Below are 20,702 nucleotides of genomic sequence, written 5' to 3' on the forward strand. Positions count from 1 at the left end.
CACTTGCGAGGAAAAGTGATCTGTTGAAAATATGAAGTGAGTGGATGCAGAAATCCAGCTTCACTCTATCCAATCAGAGCAGCAGGATCAATGTACAGCCCGCCCTTCTCTTTACAGACAGGCAAAATAGCCAGTTGAGTTGTTTAGATCACGCACATGAATAACTCAAAGACGGTACAGTATGGTTTTGAAACTCATATACTGACACATGATTGCTGGCACCTGTTCATTTTTTTTATCACAGATAATTACAAAAAATACTCTGATAAATGTATCCAGTAAATTGCCCATATCTGTGATTGATACTCATTTTGTCCAACAACTCGGCACACCCCTAGTGTTTGGGTAATTATAAAATATTAACAAAATATTTGTATCTATTTTTGATTATGCAAATATGCAGGTAACCATTTCACTGTACCGTTTAAACCTTCTGTATCCTGTGCATTTAACAAATACACAGATTATATTTGATATAGTGTGTGTTTACCAGAGACGGTAATATAAAGAACAACATTACCTGCACCAAAGTCAGATTACAATATAGGCCAAGGACTAGATAAAGTGCCTAAAGTTTTTCCTTATTGTAGGCTACTACTTTCACCACTTTTAGTCTTAATCTTTGGTTATTTACCACACTAACTTACTCACTCTTTAGCATATGGCCTCACATGTGAATCCTTAAAGAGATGGGTGGGGCTAAGGCTTAAGAGGGTGTGATGATTGCTGGATAGGCCTAGACAAAAAAAGTGTTCTCCAGTAGGTGTCCCAAATATTCAAAGGTCATTTTCTCAAAAGTGGGGTTACAAATGTATCAACTTTCAAAGCAGAATTACTTTCCCATTGTTCCTCAACTGTAGTGTATTATACACCATTTTGTAGCTCTGAGTCTCTACTTTTATCCAATGTAAAAAACACTATTTCAAATGTTGGTACATACGACCGAATCGAGGTGGTCGGTCACATTTGCGCATCCCCAGTCAGAACAGAACCTGCCCAAATGTCCCCCCTTGAGTATTGTCTAGCTGGTGCCTGCATTGCCTTCATTGTTCTTTTCCTTACTAATAATGTGTGTTTCTATCAAATAACTTGCCTTAAGAGCTTATACAGTTTCTGTATATCTTGTTATGTCAATTCTACTGTTGCACACTTTATGTATGTATGGAATATTATGTGTGTATTCCTTTATAGCCGCAAACATGTACGTTACTAATTTCATAACCTTTATGGTGTTATACTCAATTGTGTTTACGTAGCTACATTATATGAGTTTTGTATAACCATGTTAATGGCGTCAGATACGTAAGTATTAGCTTGTTGTATTAGCTTGTGTGTCAAGTTGGCTGGATATCTTTGGGTAGTCGACCATTCTTGATACACACAGAAAACTGTTGAGTGTGAAACAACGGTGCACCTGGCACCTACTACCATACCCCATTCAAAGGCACTTTGTATGACATATTTTGTCATACCCATTCACCCATGTCTCAACGATTTAACAGGTGACATCAATAAGGGATCACAGCTTTCACCTGGTCAGTCTTTTTAACACTAGAACTGCCATGGGCGAATGGCCACTGACGTTTGATTTTGTAAATAAGAAAAATCTGCCCCAAGAAAAAGCTATGTCATGCTCCTTCCCTGACTTTTCCTAAATGTTTGTATTTTACACTGCTCATTTGTCAGAATTTAAAAATACCAAACAGAAAAGTATTTAGAGCCTTTTTACCAGTTTTTTTTCTCACACTTATTCCCTTTTAGGGCTCCCGAGTGGCGCAGCGGTCTAAGGCACTGCATCTCAGTGCTAAAGGTGTCATTACAGACCCTGGTTCGATTCCAGGCTGTATCACAACCGGCCATGACTGGGAATCCCATAGGGCGGCGCACAATTGGCCCAGCGTCGTCCGGGTTAGGGTTTGGCCGGGGTAGGCCGTCCTTGTAAATAAGAATTTGTTCTTAACTGACTTGCCCAGTTAAAGTTAGTATTTTAATTTTTTTATCTGCCAAGACAATGTGCTGTCTCTCCTCACTGAGTGAATGACAAATGGATAAATGGGCAATAATATGGACCTCATTTCACAATTGAATTTAAATTAGGCCTAATTGAATAATAACAAGGATGAAGAGGTTGATTTAATTGAGAAAGACAACAGTGTAATGATGAGTTTGTGTTATGCCTATTTATCAGCAGCAAATCATTTGACTTGAGGGTTGATGCCATTCTCTTTTATGTTTTACTTTGTAAAAAATAAGCTGTTAAGGGACTGTTTTTTGTACTATAACTTTATTACTAATCACATTTATTGTAAGGGAATTGAAAACATGCTTCATGTCGCTGTGGGCCTTTAGAATAATGCAAAACATATCCTTGACTCTATCCAGCGAAGCAAACGATGCCAGCCCACTGAATGATTGACAAATGGGTGGAATGGGCGATAATTGTGTAAGTTACTTCACAATCTAATTTCAATTCGGCCTAACCGAATGACGAGGGTGAAGAGGTTGATTTAATTTAGAACATCAATAATCTAATGATGAGTTTGTGTTATGCCTATTATTTATCAGCATTGGTGCTAATTAAATTTTTTTGACCGTGCGCCTTCTGGTTTGATACCATTCTCTTTTATATTTGACTTTGTAAAAATAAGCTGTTAGAGGACTGTTTTATTTACTGTAACTCTATTACTAATCAAAACATGCTATGTGTTGCAGTCGGCCTTTAGAATAATGCAAAACATGTCCTTGACTCTATCCAAGTTGATGAGCGGAAAACAAACAATGCAAGTCAACCTGCACAGCCGGCCCATCGAAACTACACCTGAACTATACCAAAACAAATTTCACACATAAGAGTTAGCCTACAGTATAGACAAGATTAAATTGACAATCTGATGAGTGACAATATTAGGCCTATCAGTTATCAAATTGTACATAAAAAGATGGGTGCATCTTGTAATTGACAGATGCAGGGAAAAGATCATCGCTTCATCAAATCCTTCTTCAGAGTCACATGCAGGTGAAACATTGTGATTTCTATATAGTATACGCTGCAGTTTCTATGAGAATTACCTTTGTCAAATAGCTCTCAAAATTCAAGAGGTGCAGCTCTTTTTCCAAGAATATCCGAGCTTTCAATGCATTCAGCGCAAGACCACTCGCGTGGGAGCATTGCTCTGGCTACTATAAGCAAAAACTAGTAACATTATAAACCTACATTAAAATATGTTACTCTGTCGTCAATGGAGGAATGGGCGCTAGAAACTGATAATGGTGCATGTGACTTCGGTTAAGTTTTGGTTAGGCGCCAATGTCGAAATCAAGTACTTGCTCAATGGCTTTCCATATCTGGAGAAAGATTAAACCAGGCCAGCGGGTGAGCGACTGTCTGAGACTGGGGTTTTGAAACTCCTGGAGCCTTACATGGGCAAAGAAAGAAATGTGACCATGAACAACTTCTTCACATCAATTTCCCTGGCAGACAAGTTGATAGCAAAGAAGAATAGCCTGCTCGGAACGGTGAGCAAACAAAGGTGGGAGGTGCCACCCTTGCACAAAACAACATACCAGCGGAACTGTACAGCAACACTCACGGTGTACAGATGTGAAATAAATAAGAGTGTTTGCATCCTCAGCAACATGCATCCCACTTGATCTGGCATGTGAGCTTCGAGAAATCCACACGAACGCCAAGAAAGGAGCTACAGCCGTCATATTATTATTATATTTGTTGTTTCTACTTTGTCAAAAGAAGCTGTCACTGGACTTTATTAATTACTATTACTAATCGAATCACAAATAAAGTTGGTCACATTACACTGTAATATTTTTGGTAGAATTATACAATCATATCCTTAACTCTATCTGAACAAATAACTATTGTTGTTATTTGAAAATGTATTCATGCAATCATTTACAATAGTTTATGCACTATTTATAAAGCATTTATTTATCAAGCGTGTTTGCGCACCTTGCAGGCTGATATGCATCTGTTGCATATGCCAAAGGGGATGCCTGGCAACGTTCTCTCACGGGTACTTATGTGAGGAAAGACCAGCCGGTTCTAGTGTTATTGCGATCAGCAGGTTTTCCTAATGTTTTGTGCATCTTCTACTTGATTTGGACAGGTTGTCTCACGAACTGCTAGAGAAGCAGTTGTCATCTCAAGCATATTATACAGGCAGCTGCAAAATGAAGGAAACACTAACATACAGTGCGGAAAGTATTTAGACCCCTTGACTTTTTCCTAATTTTGTTATAATACAGCCTTATTCTAAAATTGTATAAATAGTTTTTTTCCCTCATCAATCTACACACAATACTCCATAATGACAAAGCAAAAACTGAAATATCACATTTACATAAGTATTCAGACCCTTTACTCAGTACTTTGTTGAAGCCCCTCTGGTCGCAATTACAGCCTCGAGTCTTCTTGTGTATGATCCTACAAGCTTGGCACACCTGTATTTGGGGAGTTTCTCAATTTTTTCTCTGCAGATCCACTCAAGCTTTGTCAGGTTGGATGGGGAGCGTAGCTGCACAGCTATTTTCAGGTCTCTTCAGAGATGTTCAATCGGGTACAAGTCCGAGCTCTGTCTGGGTTACTCAAACACATTCAGAGACTTGTCCCGAAGCCACTCCTGCGCTGTCTTGGCTGTGTGCTTAAGGTCGTTGTCCTGTTGTAAGGTGAACCTTTGCCCCAGTCTGAGATCCTGAGAACTCTGGAGCAGGTTTTCATCACGGATCTCTCTGTACTTTGCTCCACTCATCTATCCCTCGATCCTGACTAGTCTCCCAGTCCCTGCCGCTGAAAAACATCCCCAAAGCATGATGCAGCCACCACCATGCTTCACCGTGGGGATGGTGCCAGGTTTCCTCCAGACGTGACGCTTGGCATTCAGGCCAAAGTGTTCAGTCTTGGTTTCATCAGACCAGACAATCTTGTTTCTCATGGTCTGAGAGTCTTTAGGTAACTTTTAGCAAACTTCAAGCGGGCTGTCATGTGCCTCTTACTGAGGAGTGTCTTCCGTTTGGCCACTCTACCGTAAAGGCCTGACTGGTGGAGTGCTGCAGAGATGGTTGTCCTTTTGTAAGGTTCTCCCAACTCAACACAGGAACTCTAGAGTTCTATCAGAGTGACCATTGGGTTCTTGGTCAGTTTGGCCTGGCGGCCAGCTTTAGGAAGGGTCTTGGTTGTCCAAACTTCTTCCATTGAAGAATGATGGAGGCCACTTTTTTAGAATTTTAGGATAGCGCTTTAACATGACAAAATGTGTAAAAAGTCAAGGGGTCTGAATACTTTCTGAATGCACTGTAAATGTTCATTTTTTTATTTAACTAGGCAAGTCAGAACAAATTCCTACTTACAATGACGGCCTACCCCGGCCAAACCCTAACCCGGACGATACTGGGCCAATTGTGCGCCGCCCTATGGGACTACCAATCATGGTCGGTTGTGATACAGCCTGGATTTAGGGTAGTGATGCCTCTAAAACTTAGATGCAGTGCCTTAGACCGCTGCGCCACTCGGAAGTAAAGTGTCTTTATATGGAGTTGGGCCACTACGAGCTGCCAGAACAGCTTCAATGCACCTTGGCATAGATTCTGCAAGTGTCTGGAACTCTATTGGAGGGATGCGACACCATTCTTCAATGAGAAATTCCATCATCTGGTGTTTTGTTGATGTATGGGTTGTCAAGGATTGGTCCAAATTCACGTTTCGCCACCCCCATTTTCATGACGAGTGCTAGCTTGCTAGCTTTGTGGACGAGCGCTAGCTTGCTAGCTGACGCCGTTCGCTGAGGAAACGAACCGGGCTAGAGGCAGCGCTGCGCAGCATTGACTGTATTATGACAGCGGCACATTTTGTGATTGATGATTTTATTCTTTCAAGTTAACTTCTTATGGCTGCAGGGGCAGTATTGAGTAGCTTGGATGAAAGGTGCCCATATTAAACGGCCTGCTCCTCATCCCAGTTGCTAATATATGCATATTATTATTCATATTGGATAGAAAACACTCTGAAGTTTCTAAAACTGTTTGAATTATATATGTGAGTATAACAGAACTCACATGGCATGCAAAAACCTGAGAAGTTCCACTTCCTGTTTGTATTTTTTCTGGGGGTGCCAATTTTCAACCAAGCTCTCAAAGAAATCACAGCGAGCCATTGATGAGTTTTCACTTCCTACGGCTTCCACTAGATGTCAACAGTCAATAAAACTTTGTCTGATGAATCTAATGTGAAGGGGGGCCGAAGGAGACAGAAATGATTCACCACTGCCACTAGCCGACCATGCTTTCACATTGCGCGTTCACGTGATAGGCATCTCCGTTCCATCTCTCAATTGAAGTCGATGTAATTCTCCGGTTGGAACGTTATTCAAGATGTATGTTAACAACATTCTAAAGATTGATTCACTACATCGTTTGACATGTTTCTACTGACTGTAACGGAACGTTTGGACATTTCGTCACGTTATAGTGGTCGCGCTTTGAGACTTTGGTTAGGGTGTTTGGTAAACAGCTAATTTGACATAAATAACGGACATTAACGAACAAATCAAGCATTTATTGTGGACCTGGGATTCCTAGGACTGCATTCTGATGAATTCATCAAAGGTAAGGAAACATTTATCATGTTTTTTCTGGTTTCTGTTGAGTCCAACATGGCGGCTAATTTGGCTATTCATCTGAGCTGTGTCTCAGATTATTGCATGGTTTATTTTTCCGTAAAGTTTTTTTGAAATCTGACACAGCCGTTGCATTAAGGAGAGGTATATCTATAATTCCATGTGTATAATTTCTATTATCATCTATATTTATGATGAGTATTTATGTTGAAACGATGTGGCTATGCAAAGTCACTTGATGTTTTTGCAACTAGTGAATTTAAAGCGTCAATGTAAACTCAGATTTTTTTATATAAATATGAACTTAATCAAACAAAACATGAATGTATTGGAATGGCCTAGTGAAAGCCCATACCTCAATCCAATTGAGAATCTGATGTATGATTTTAAAATTGCTGTACACCAGCGAAACCCACCCAACTTGAAGGAGCTGGAGCAGTTTTGCCTTGAATGGCAAAAATCCCATTGGCGAGATGTGCCAAGCTTATCGAGACATACCCCAAAAGACTTGCAACTGAAATTCCTGCAAAAGGTGGCTCTACAAAGTATTGACTTTGGGGGGGTGAATAGTTATGCACGTTCAAGTTTTTTTTTTTTGTCTTATTTCACATCTTCAAAGTGGTAGGCATGTTGTGTTCATCAAATGACACAAACCTCCCAAAAATCTATTTTTATTCCAGTTTGTAAGGTAACAAAATAGGAAAAATGCCATGGGGTTAAATACTTTCGCAAGCCACTGTATATACAGAATATCACATTCGACCTATTCTGTAGTCCATAGTGAGTAGTTATAGGTAGACTATCACATTTGACCTACGAGTCATAATACCTATAAAACCTATTGGTAAAACCTGTAAATGGTTCCAATCGTTTTTTCCTCCATGAATATTTCTGTAGGGGATTTTAGAACTACTTCATACTGTATAAGGTCTGTGTTATTATAGCCTTTTTAGTTTCTTGTGTAAATAATTAATATTGTGTATTTCTCATATGTTTTCTTGTTTAGCATTTTCAAATGACCTAGCAAGCTACTATAATTTTTTTCATTTCCCTGGCCTTTGTAGCTAACAAGGTCTCTCCGTCGATCAGAAGCAAGGACGGTTCTGTGCTATGTACAAGATTGCAACCACTACTCCTATAAGCACACATGCGCATTTATCGTTTTCTGACCTCTGTAAGTGAGAGGCGTCACTGGATCTGTGTGACAAGGTAAGCCCCGTTTGCTAGTTGTTAACAAGCTGGTCAAAGATCTGTGGTAAGATGCTAGATGCTTTTGAACATTTGCTAGACTATCTTGATCATTTAGTTGAGCATTCCAGATAATTCCTCAATTCTAGCAGAAATGTCCCATTCACATAGTAGAACTTTAGATGTGCAGATAGACCAAAGCCCAGTCTATTTTACTGTTACTATAGTCAAGTCTGTGGGCTATGGTATTTTAATATAGATGTTACCATTTTTGTCATCAACTTAGCTAGCTAGTAAAAGTTTTTTGTCTTTCAGATGGTTGGACCAGAAACCCAGTGACAACACACAGGTCTGTAGCTACCAGAAAAGGTAGCTCATCCACCATGGCAGAAGAGGAAGATCCAGACTGTTGATTGGGAAACAAGAACAAACAATGAGGCATGAGGATTGGGTGTTGAGGGACCACTTGTCACATTGTCCAAGATGTGTTTGTGTTATGATAAACAATGAGTTTTCTGTTCAAATAAAGAAGGTGATACGGCATTGGGAAAAAAACTACCATTGACCAAATCTCACTTTGTTTTCCAGTCCAACAGGAGTGCATCTCTCAGGCCATCCGGTGCATGGACACCCTGTGCCAGTGTGATCCGAGCGCGAGCGTTCAGATGTGGAGACTACAGCACATTGAGCCTGTGGGCGGACAGGCCAGTGACTCATCAAATATCATACAATATTGTGTAAAACATTAAATTTGTAGATGCATCGACATTTTTACTTTATCTCGCCTTTCCCCTATGTTTTAGACATGAGGCGTGACATGTGGAACATCAGGCACACCCCAGGAGAAGCAGTGCATGATCAACACCACACTCAGCAAGGAGATCTGCTGGAAATGATGTACTCTTTCTCTCACTCGCTCTCATTCTGGGGGTAAGACATTATTTAAACATCACAGATATAAATTCCCACTGTGCCCATGATAAAATGCAATATGAATTGTGCTGAACTTTGAATGAAACTGTGAAGAGATGCACTCAGACCAGCCTTTGTGATTGAACTTACGTTAACTACATTAATTTAATTGGCTGCTTTGGGAAAAACTTTAATATAATATAACCTATTCTAGGAGCGTATGGTGAAAAATGTATGACCTTTATTAATTATTAACTTGTTTTCCAACAATGCCAGGTACAGGCAAGAATGACTGGGGCATTCAGCAAGTACAATACAATTCAGATATAAATTCCCACCGTGCCCATGATAAAGGGAACTACATTACTTTAGTTGGCTGCTTTGAGCTAAACTTGTATGTAATATAACCTATTCTGGGAACCTAGTGTGTGTGTATGAACTATGTGGAATATGTTTTTTAATCATTGGCTTCCCTGAAAACAGGTACTGACAGGAGGAGCAATCTGAGTCTGTCAGAGGTTGTCACGTTGGATGGGGACGGTGATGGAGGCTTTGGTGGTCCACACAACGAAGAAGCACGTCTCCCTTCCAGTGATGTGGAGCTGACCTTGGACCTGGTGCCAGTAAGGATGGTCTTCGCGGAGGCGGTAAGACCCTCCCTCCTTGTTAAAGAAATCCTTTGACTTCACTGCCTTCTCAATGGTAAGGTCCTTTTTGCACCATAGGGACACTTGACCTCCACCACTGCAGTGGTGCCCACCAGTCCATCCAGTGTGGCACCCAAGATCCCAGACCCCGTGACCCAAAGCACATCAAGAGTGCCTTGATGCACTCTTCTTCGTTATCTGTGCCCCACTTTACAGACACTTTACACCCCATCCAACGACTGTGATCGGAGGACTCTTTTTAGCAGCGACAGACTAGCGTGCTTGCCATTAACCACGGCTCCATAATTGCTCCCTCTCCTCATGGTGTCCAGTTGGGGTTGGTGCACTGTTCAAATGTTGCCTGCCGTATAGCCTCCTGCTGCTCCACCGAGAGCGCCATGCCAGCCAGGATGCCTGCATGCCCCAGGTGTCCTTGTTTTTTACAATGTCTGGTACAGACAGGGATGACAGAGAGGGTAGCGGTTGTTCTGGCTCAGGTGCAAGGAAACATGCCATTCCCCTGAACCTGCCCAAGAGGGTTCCTTAGACCTGAAGATCCTCCTCTGTGGGCTCTCAGGACGGAGGGTTGAAGTCTTCAGTCGGGTACAGGTCCTCCACTGACTGCACCTGGTTGGGCACAGCTGGATCCCTCCACTTGCATTCCACATCCGTACGGCCGATATTGTGAACCGCCAAAATAGGCTGTGTGGCTACACTTATGAGCTCCATTGAGACATTTTCATGTGGTAGAGAGAATCCCCTGGTCACCTATACAGACCTGCCAAGAGGAAGGATGTTAAGTGCCACACGCTTTTCAATGCATGACTTTGAATACCTTGAAATGCATATTGTAAAAAATGTGCTATTTAATTAAATAGTCATTTTCACATGAGGACAAGTCCAGTTTTTCCAAGAACTTTTAATTGATGCCTTGGGATTTATCACTTGACATATCAATCATATAGTGGGAAGGATCCTATAAATCAAGACTGTGAATGCATCTACCACCCCAAAATAAATAAATACTGTGCCTTTGAAAATTTGTCTCTGGTCATGCAACTACAATACAGGCTGGATGTCTAAAGAAAGTCACTTCTGAATGTCAATAGTTTTTCAGATTCATTCTCATCAATGACAACATTCTAGAAGTGAGTTATCACTCATCTACGTTTTGTATCCAGGGTAATTTAGTTAATGACAATACATTTGATTAAGTGGCTATTTCCTTGTAGAATGTTGACAGCAATATATAACACATTTTATTGCTAAGATGCTCAAACTTCACTTAATAGCTAAACTCACTAACACAGGATACATTTTATCCCTCATGCTGGCCCTTACCAAACCGGCAAGTTGCCCCTCACTATAGCTGCACTTCTCCACATGGCCAGACTTACGGTGGTCTTCTCTCCTTTTAATGCTCCTATGCTCATCCTTGAAAAATGCCATAAGATCTGAAATAGACAAAAGTAGACAAACTGTATGAAGAATTATATACGGTAGGCTAAGATTTATTTTAGCTATAGTGCCTTGCGAAAGTATTCACCCCCTTGGCGTTTTTTCCTATTTTGTTGCATTACAACCTATAATTTAAATTGATTTTTATTTGGATTTCATGTAATGGACATACACAAAATAGTCCAAATTGGTGAAGTGAAATGATTTTTTTTCTTTCAAGGAATAAAAAATAAAAAAAGACAGAAAAGCAGTACGTGCATATGTATTCACCCCCAATGTTATGAAGCCCCTAAATAAGATCTGGTGCAACCAATTACCTTCAGAAGTCACATAATTAGTTAAATAAAGTCCACTTGTGTGCAATCTAAGTGTCACACGATCTCCGTATATATACACCTGTTCTGAAAGGCCCCAGAGTCTGCAACACCACTAAGCAAGGGGCACCACAAAGCAAGTGGCACCATGAAGACCAAGGAGCTCTCCAAACAAGTCAGGGACACAGTTGTGGAGAAGTACAGATCATGGTTGGGTTATAAAAAAATATCAGAAACTTTGAACATCCCACGGAGCACCATTAAATCCATTATTAAAAAATGTAATGAATATGGCACCACAACAAACCTGCAAAGAGAGGGCCACCCACAGAAACTAATGGACCAGGCAAGGAGGGCATTAATCAGAGAGGCAACAAAGAGACCATAGATAACCCTGAAGGAGCTGCAAAGCTCCACAGCGGAGATTGGAGTATCTGTCCATAGGACCACTTTAAGCCGTTTACTCCACAAAGCTGAGCTTTTACGGAAGTGGCCAGAAAAAAAGCCATTGCTTAACGAAAAAAATAACCAAACATGTTTGGTGTTCACCAAAAGGCATGTGGGAGACTCCCCAAACATATTAGAAGAAGGTACTCTGGTCAGATGAGACTAAGCTTTTTGGCCATCAAGGAAAACGCTATGTCTGGCGCAAACTCAACACCTCTCATCACCCCAAGAACACCATCCCCACAGTGAAGCATGGTGGTGGCAGCATCATGCTGTGGGGATGTTTTTCATCGGCAGGGACTGGGAAACTGGTCAGAATTGAAGGAATGATGGATGGCGCTAAATACAGAGAAATTCTTGATGGAAACCTGTTTGTCTTGCAGAGATTTGAGACTGGGACAGAGGTTCACCTTCCAGCAGGACAATGACCCTAAGCATACTGCTAAAGCAACTCTCGAGTGATTTAAGGGGAAACATTTACATGTCTTGGAATGGCCTAGTCAAAGCCCAGACCTCAATCCAATTGAGAATCTGTGGTATGACTTAAAGATTGCTGTACACCAGCGCAACACATCCAACTTGAGGGAGCTGGAGAAGTTTGCCTTGTGCCAAACTTATAGAGACGTTCCCCAAGAAACAGCTGTAATTCCTACAAAAGGTGGCTCTACAAAGTTTTGACTTTGGGGGTGAATAGTTAGGCATGTTCAAGTTTTCTGTTTGTCTTATTTCTTGTTTGTTTCACCAAAAAATATATTTTAATCAAATGATACAAACACCCCAAATTGTTTTTTTATTCCAGGTTGTAAGGCAACAAAATAGGAAAAATGCCAAGGGGGTGAATACTTTCGCAAGCCACTGTACTACTCTGCTAATTATCTAGCTAAGCTGTAGTCAGTTTGCTAGCTAAGACAGAATAAGGGGATGGAAGAAGTTCAACACTTTATTCAATTAATTTCAATACAGCACATAGATTCATCATGGATTGGGCACAGGTCTCTGATCGCGCTGTTGAATTGTAGCTGACAGTGTTGGCTAGAGATGACCCACAGGAGCTTCCTGCAGGAATTTGTAGTCTTGCCTAAATGCTAATTAGGAACAGAGTTTTTGAGAGTAAATTGAGGCAAATATTTTGATCAACCTCATCTTGTCCGAGAAAGAGTCACAAATGAATCAAAACGGCACGCCAAAGTAAGCCTACAGCAAACCCATAGCTTAGTTGGAAGTGTTGTAAAATTCACGATGTGAAAAATGAATGGTGAAAAAACGATTGGAACCATTTTTGTGTTTGATCACTAGGTTTTGTGGATTTTATGACAAGTCCACTGTTCCAGACTTAAGCCCATCTATCCTCTTTAATAAGGACTGAAGACAGAATCAGATCATTTCGTTCCATTTCAACATATCAATTATTGAAACCAAAGTGCTGTAACATATAAATTAAATAGCCTAGTACACACACCAAAACATTTCAAATGTTCAAATCAAAAGGCTATTGCACAGAAAAATGTGGACAGACAGGTGCATCAAATTCAGAACCGCTGGACAGCAGCATAAACTAAAACACTAATCACTAGGAATGAGATCAGAATGACTGCTAAGGCTTGATCCATAAATAAAATAATTAAATAGGTAGCCTAGTCAACAAATCTTAAACAATCCATATGTTCAAATCAAAATGCCTGATTAACATGACAAACACTTTAATGACAAAAAAGAGATCCACAATTTCTTTTTTTTTAATCCTTCTTTTTTCAAATATGTAACCTACGATGCAACACTCGTGATCATTTTAAGGAGAACAAAAACTAGGCTGAACCAAAATATAAACGCAACATGCAACAATTTCAAAGATTTTAGGAAATCAGTCAATTAAAATAAATTCATTAGGGCCTAATCACATGACTGGGAATACAGATACCTTCAAAAAAAATTAGGGGCGTGGATCAGAAAACCAGTCAATATCTGGTGTGATGACCATTTGCCTCATGCAACGCGACACATCTCCTTTACATAGAGTTGATCAGGCTGTTGATTGTGTAATGTTGTCCCACTCCTCTTCAATGGCTCTACGAAGTTGCTGGATATTGGCGGAAACTGGAACACTGTCGTGCACGTTGAATTCAGAGCATCTCAAACATGCTCAATGGGTGACATGTCTGGTGAGTATTCAGGCCATGAAAGAACTGGGACATTTTCAGCTTACAGGAATTATGTAGAGATCCTTGCGACGTGGGCCCGTGCATTATCATGCTGAAACATGATGTGAAGGCGGCGGATGAATTGGTGGGATATTTTTTTGTTGCTGTTTGAAAGCCTGTTGTTGCAGTTTTCCAAACAGCAGTTATGGTTGATAGGAGTAGATATGGTTGATACATTATAGATGGCTTCCACCAGACAGTGAGCAGAACACCATGTTTTATAGCAGAGACATTTGGGAGGGACCGGCTCGATTCAGTCTTATGTAGCAAAATTTTATTTTTTTTAATTTATTTTTTACATTGGATAAAAGTAGAGACTCAGAGCTAGAAAAATTGTATATCATACACTACAGTTGAATGACAGTGGGAAAGTAAATCTGCTTTGAAAGTTGATAAACTTGTAACTCCACTTTTGAGAAAATGGCCCTTAAATTGTTTGGTACACCTACTGGAGAGCCCCTCTTTGTCTACACCCATTCAGCATCGTTCACACCCTCTTAAGCCGTAGCCCAACCCATCTCTTTAAGGATTCACATGTGAGGCCATGTGCTCAACAACCACATTTTTCAAGACTAAAGGCTGATTTACACTATGTCTATCAACATGTCTGTATACTGTTGTCATTATGAAATCATGGACATTCTATTGTCCTCTGACATCAAACTTGTCCTTGTCATTATCAAAAAGTATAAACACAAAAATGACAGGCTGCATGTCATCAGAAGCCTGGAGGTCCAAAAGAGCATAACTGGTGTATTTTAACACCAATAAACCCATCAGTTAAATAATGAATATAGTATATGTCAATCTAGCAAACCAGGCAACTGAAAGCAACTTTCTAAACAATGTTTTAGTTTGCGTCTAGCATTATCAAATCAAATCAAATTTTATTAGTCACATACACATGGTTAGCAGATGTTAATGCGAGTGTAGCGAAATGCTTGTGCTTCTAGTTCCGACAATGCAGTAATAACCAACAAGTAATCTAACCTAACAATTCCACAACTACTACCTTATACACACACACAAGTGTAAAGGGATAAAGAATATGTACATAAAGATATATGAATGAGTGGTGGTACAGAACGGCATGGCAAGATGCAGTAGATGGTATAGAGTACGGTATATACATATGAGATGAGTACTGTAGGGTATGTAAACATAAAGTGGCATAGTTTAAAGTGGCTAGTGGTACATGTATTACATAAAAATGGCAAGATGCAGTAGATGATATAGAGTACAGTATATACATATGAGATGGGTAATGTAGGGTATGTAAACATTATATTAAGTGGCATTGTTTAAAGTGGCTAGTGGTACATTTTTACATAATTTATGTTGGCAGCGGCCGCTAAATGTTAGTGGTGGCTGTTTAACAGTCTGATGGCCTTGAGATAGAAGCTGTTTTTCAGTCTCTCGGTCCCTGCTTTGATGCACTTGTACTGACCTCGCCTTCTGGATGATAGCGGGGTGAACAGGCAGTGGCTTGGGTGGTTGTTGTCCTTGATGATCTTTATGGCCTTCCTGTGACATCAGGTGGTGTAGGTGTCCTGGAGGGCAGGTAGTTTGCCCCCGGTGATGCGTTCTGCAGACCTCACTACCCTCTGGAGAGCCTTACGGTTGTGGGCGGAGCAGTTGCCGTACCAGGCGGTGATACAGCCCGACAGGATGCTCTCGATTGTGCATCTGTAGAAGTTTGTGAGTGCTTTTGGTGACAAGCCGAATTTCTTCAGCCTCCTGAGGTTGAAGAGGCGCTGCTGCGTGTGCTGTGTGGAGTTGACGTTAATCGTATATTCAGTAGTTCCTCCCGACTGTATGTAATGAAACCTAAGATTACCTGGGGTACCGATGTAAGAAATAACACATAAAAAAACAAAATACTGCATATTTTCCAAGGAACGCGAAGCGAGGCGGCCATCTCTTTTCGGCGCCGGAAGTACTATCGTACTAGCTATAGTATTATAGCTAGCTAGCTAAAGTTAAGTTAGCTGGCTAGCCAGTTAAAAAAAGGTTTTTATTTAACTAGGCAAGTAATGACCATATCATATAGCTGACAACGTCTTAACTCTATAAAAAAAACATTTGTACAGGAAAATAAACTCAAAGCAATATCTTTAGTTACAAGTTAATGGCGAGCTAATTACAGAAAATAGCTTACGGTTGTGATGGTGACGAAACAAAAGGCATGGAGTCTTTCATTTAGACATGTAGCTAGCTAAACCATAATCCCAATTCATAACGTTACTACTCTTCATGAATCTACAGGTAGCTAAAGCTAAACAACTAGGTTCAATGTTAGCTAGCTAGCTATGACTAGCAATGTAAATGGCTCTGAAATACAGATCATACGTGTAATGTTAGCTGTCGAGCTAGCCAGCTAACGTTAGCTGGCTAATTATCAGTATATGTGGATGAATGCTTCTCACTCTCTGTCATGGATGCCATAGTTGTCCTTAGTTTGAAGATGTAATCCAGAGACAGGTGTTTTTATTCTTAGAGATAGCCCCCTTTTTAAAATTTTCACCTAAAATTACATACCCACATCTAACTGCCTGTAGCTCAGGCCCTGAAGCAAGGATATTCATATTCTTGGTACCATTTGAAAATAAACACTTTGAAGTTTGTGGAAATGTGAATGTAGGAGAATATAAGACAATAGATCTGGTAGAAGAAAATACAAAGAAAAAAAATACTTTTTTTCTACCACCATCTTTGAAATGCACCAGAAAGGGCTAAATCTAGCCATCACTGTGTTTGTAATTCCGATGGTGTCCACAATATGGCAGCAGTGTATGTGCAAAGTTTCAGAGGGATAACTTGAGTTATGAGCAAACTACATGACATTTAGCGTGAAGTCACCCAGGTAACTTGTGAAGGAGACATTTATATTCACATTACATTTTTCTGCAAGAATATCGTCAAATCTGTATACTTTGACTTTGATTTAGCTTTTCCAGTATTAGTAGCCATATTATAAGTTCAACATTTGCAAAACACCCAGTTTTCATAACTTCATAACTCTCCATATTCTTATAATTTTTGTCCAAAAAGGAAAAGGCTTGATGTCGCACAAGGTTAGCAGCAACATTTATACTCCCGCAAAGCCCAGCTCATTGGCTATCTAGCTAGCTTTGTTTGACCCCGATTGGTGCTTATTTGACAAAGTTAGTCAATCAAGTGAAGACCGCATAAAGGCATCGCTCTCTGAGGAAATTTGGTGTCCTATAAGATATACTACACTCCTAATGATATAGTGAAGTCTGGTTACGTTCTAGGATCTCTGAGGAATAAATACTAACGTGACTGGTTTTGACTGGTGGAACAACGTTTAGGGTTAGATCTTCACAGATTCCTTTCTTTGCAAATTGAACGAGTGGAAATACAAAATCGACCGTTCATGCTATATGGACCTTTTTAGGATATGAAAAATGATTTTATTTTACAAAATGACACTTCATGTTATCTCTGGGACCCTTTGGATGATAAATCAGAGCATTTCAGAATATAAGTACACATTTCACCTTCAGAGGTGAATTTATCAAACCTATCACGGTAAAAAAAAGTGTTTTGTTGTTAGGAGCTCTCCTCAAACAATAGCATGGCATTTTTTCACAGTAAAAAAAAATATACGTTCAAATGCCTCTCCTGTGAAGTAGTGACGCGAGATGTACGCCTAGTATCCTGAAACAAGTCACATTTGTAAGGTAGAAGATAAAATCCGCTACGAAGAGCATATGTCTCCTCCTGAGTTTTGGGAATATGGGACAGAGTTGAATGGTAAAAAAGTGGTGAATGCAGAATCAGCATCTCTAGTGCCATATAAATGTACAAAGTCTAACCATGTTCATGGCCTAAACAGATGTTTTGCTTTTATGAGCTGTCGACCATGTTAGTGTTGTTTTCATCAGTATTTAGTGCCTGATGAAAGCCTCAGCGTGGCACATTTCAATCTATACACACTCCTTTGATGTTAGGACATTAAACCAGTGATCTTTCTTTGTCTGTCTCACTGCCCTCATTGATTATGGGTAAATCTATGGGTCATCTGCTTCTATGGGCATATTTTCAGACTGAAAGCAACCAGTCCTTTCGTATTAGCGTGTCTGCATGCAATTCTGCAGGCAAAATGAAAGTAAAGCTACTCTCTGATGTGAATCTCGAGCGCTGTGATCTCATTTAGTTTAATTAAATAATGATGTTCAAAATGCCCACATCAGCCTGGTAACACTATTTTCAACTTTAAAGCGCCTGCCACAGAATGTACAACAGCACTACCATTCCACCTGCCATTGACACACTCTCTCTTCATACAAGCCAACCCACCCACAACCCACTTAATATACCTTTATTTAACTAAGCTAGTCAGATATATATATATTTTTAAATAACGTTCCCAAGGTAAACTGACTATTTCTCAGGTCCAGATCGTAGAATATGCATATAATTTACAGATTAGGATAGAAAACACTCCAAAGTTTCCAAAACTGTCAAAATATTGTCTGTGAGTATAACAAAACTGATTCTGCAGGCGAAAACCTGAGGAAATCTAACCCGGAAGTGATTTCATTTTTTTTTCTTTTTTATCTGTGTTTCCTGGCCCGTCTTTCTTCCATTTAAAGGGGTATCAACCATATTCCTTTTCCAGTGGCTTCCTCAGGCTGTGACCAGACTTTAGACATAGTTTCAGGCTTTTATTTTGAAAAATTTGTGAGATTTTTCAAAACTAGTCAGGTGTCCTGTGATTAGTTCCTGCGCGCGAGAGGGGTAGCTCTCCATTTTCTTTCTCTCTTTTATTGAATAGGTTACGGTCCGGTTGAAATATTATCGATTGTTTGTTAAAAACAACCTGAGGATTGATTATAAAAAAACATTTGACATGTTTCTACGAACATTACGGATACTTTTTGGAATTTTCGTCGAAAGGAACAAGGCTTTGGTTTTCTGAACATAACGTGCAACCCAAATGGCGTTTTTTGTTTGTTATAAAAGTAATATTTATCGAACAAAAAGAACATTTGTTGTGTAACTGGGAGTCTCGTGAGTGCAAACATCCGAAGATTATCAAAGGTAAGCGATTCATTTTATTGCTTTTCTGACTTCCGTGACCATGCTAATTTGGGGCTAGCTGTTGTAGCATTGATTGATACACTCACAAAAGCTTGGATTGCTTTCACTGCAAAGCATATTTTCAAAATCTGACACGATAGGTGGATTAACAACAAGCTAAGCTGTGTTTTGGTATATTTCACTTGTGATTGCATGGTTATAAATATTGTTAGTAATATTTTGCGCCCTGCAATTCAGCGGTTGTTTAGGAAAATGATCCCGCTAAAGGGATCCGTAGCGCAGAGAAGTTAAGAACAAATTCTCATTTTCAATGACGGCCTAGGAACAGTGGGTTAACTTTTACTTGGTACTCATCCTGGATCCGGGAGCACCCTCATCAGTAAAAAAGCTGACACAAGTAAATACTAGCATCTAAATATCATGAAATCACAAGTCCAAGACACCAGATTTTAAAATGTTTTACAGAGAAGACACAATATGTATTTCTATTAGCTAACCACGATAGCAAAAGACTCAACTTTTTTCTCTCCACCATTTTCTTACTGCATAGGTAGCGTTCACAAATTCGACCAAATAAAGATATAAATAGTCACTAACCAAGAAAAAACTTCATCAGATGACAGTCTGATAACATATTTATTGTATAGCATATGTTTTGTTCGAAAAATGTGCATATTTCAGGTATAAATCACAGTTCTACATTGCAGCTGCAATCTGAAATAGCGTCGATGCAGCCAGAATAATTACAGAGCCCAACGTCAAATACCGAAATACGCATCATAAAACATTTCTGAAAAATACACAGCGTACAGCAAATGAAAGACCAACATCTTGTGAATCCAGCCAATATTTCAGATTCTTTAAGTGTTTTACAGCGAAAACACAATATAGCATTATATTAGCTTACCACAATAACCAGAAACACAAGCAATTTACCAGCAGCAAAGGTTAGCGATCGTAACAATCCAGCAAAAGATATATAATTTTTGACTAACCTTGATAAACTTCATCAGATGACAGTCCTGTAACATCATATTACACAATGCATATAGGTTTTGTTCGAAAATGTGCATATTTAGCAGCACAAATCGTGGTTATACAATGTGATCAGTAGCAACATTTCAGGCATTCTGGCCGGCGCCATCTTGGAGAGGCACCTAATCGAATCGATAACTAATCGTAAACTTGACTAAAAAAATACAGGTTGGACAGCAAATGAAAGGTACATTAGTTATTAATGCAACCGCTGTGTTAGATTTTAAAAATTAACGTTACTAGACATACAGTGTGCGTTACAGCCAGACCAGTGCCGAAATTAATGGCGGACAAATCATTTTACATTTTTCCACAGAAATACGGATTAACATCATAAATAGCTCTTACTTTTGGAAGAGCTTCCATCAGAATCTTGGGCAAGTTGTCCTTTGTCCAAAAGAATCGTTGCTCGGTTGTAAAACGTCCTCTTCAACTTTGGAAATAGCAGCAAACTATGTGGCGCAGACATGCCCAAATCTTCAAAACGCAATACAAAGGAAATTCCGAAAATCGCAATATACTCACATAAACTGATATAACTCGGTTTAAAATAACTTTGTTATGATGTTTCTAACACCTATATCGAATAAAATCAGAGCCGGATATATCTAAGGCCTATAACTTGAGCTTTTGAGAATGCCATCCTGATGTCCTTCTTTGCGTCATGACGAAGGTTGAAAAGAGTGCACCCCCCATGCCATGGGCTTTTATAAGGTCTCAGATCTGCCTAGAAACTCCATTCCAATTCTCATTGGTTACTGACATCCAGGGGAAGGCGCGTGCAGTTCATGTCGACCCATAGGATAC

The sequence above is a fragment of the Salvelinus alpinus genome, chromosome 9 (assembly GCF_045679555.1).
Source record: "Salvelinus alpinus chromosome 9, SLU_Salpinus.1, whole genome shotgun sequence".
Lineage (NCBI taxonomy): Eukaryota > Metazoa > Chordata > Actinopteri > Salmoniformes > Salmonidae > Salvelinus > Salvelinus alpinus.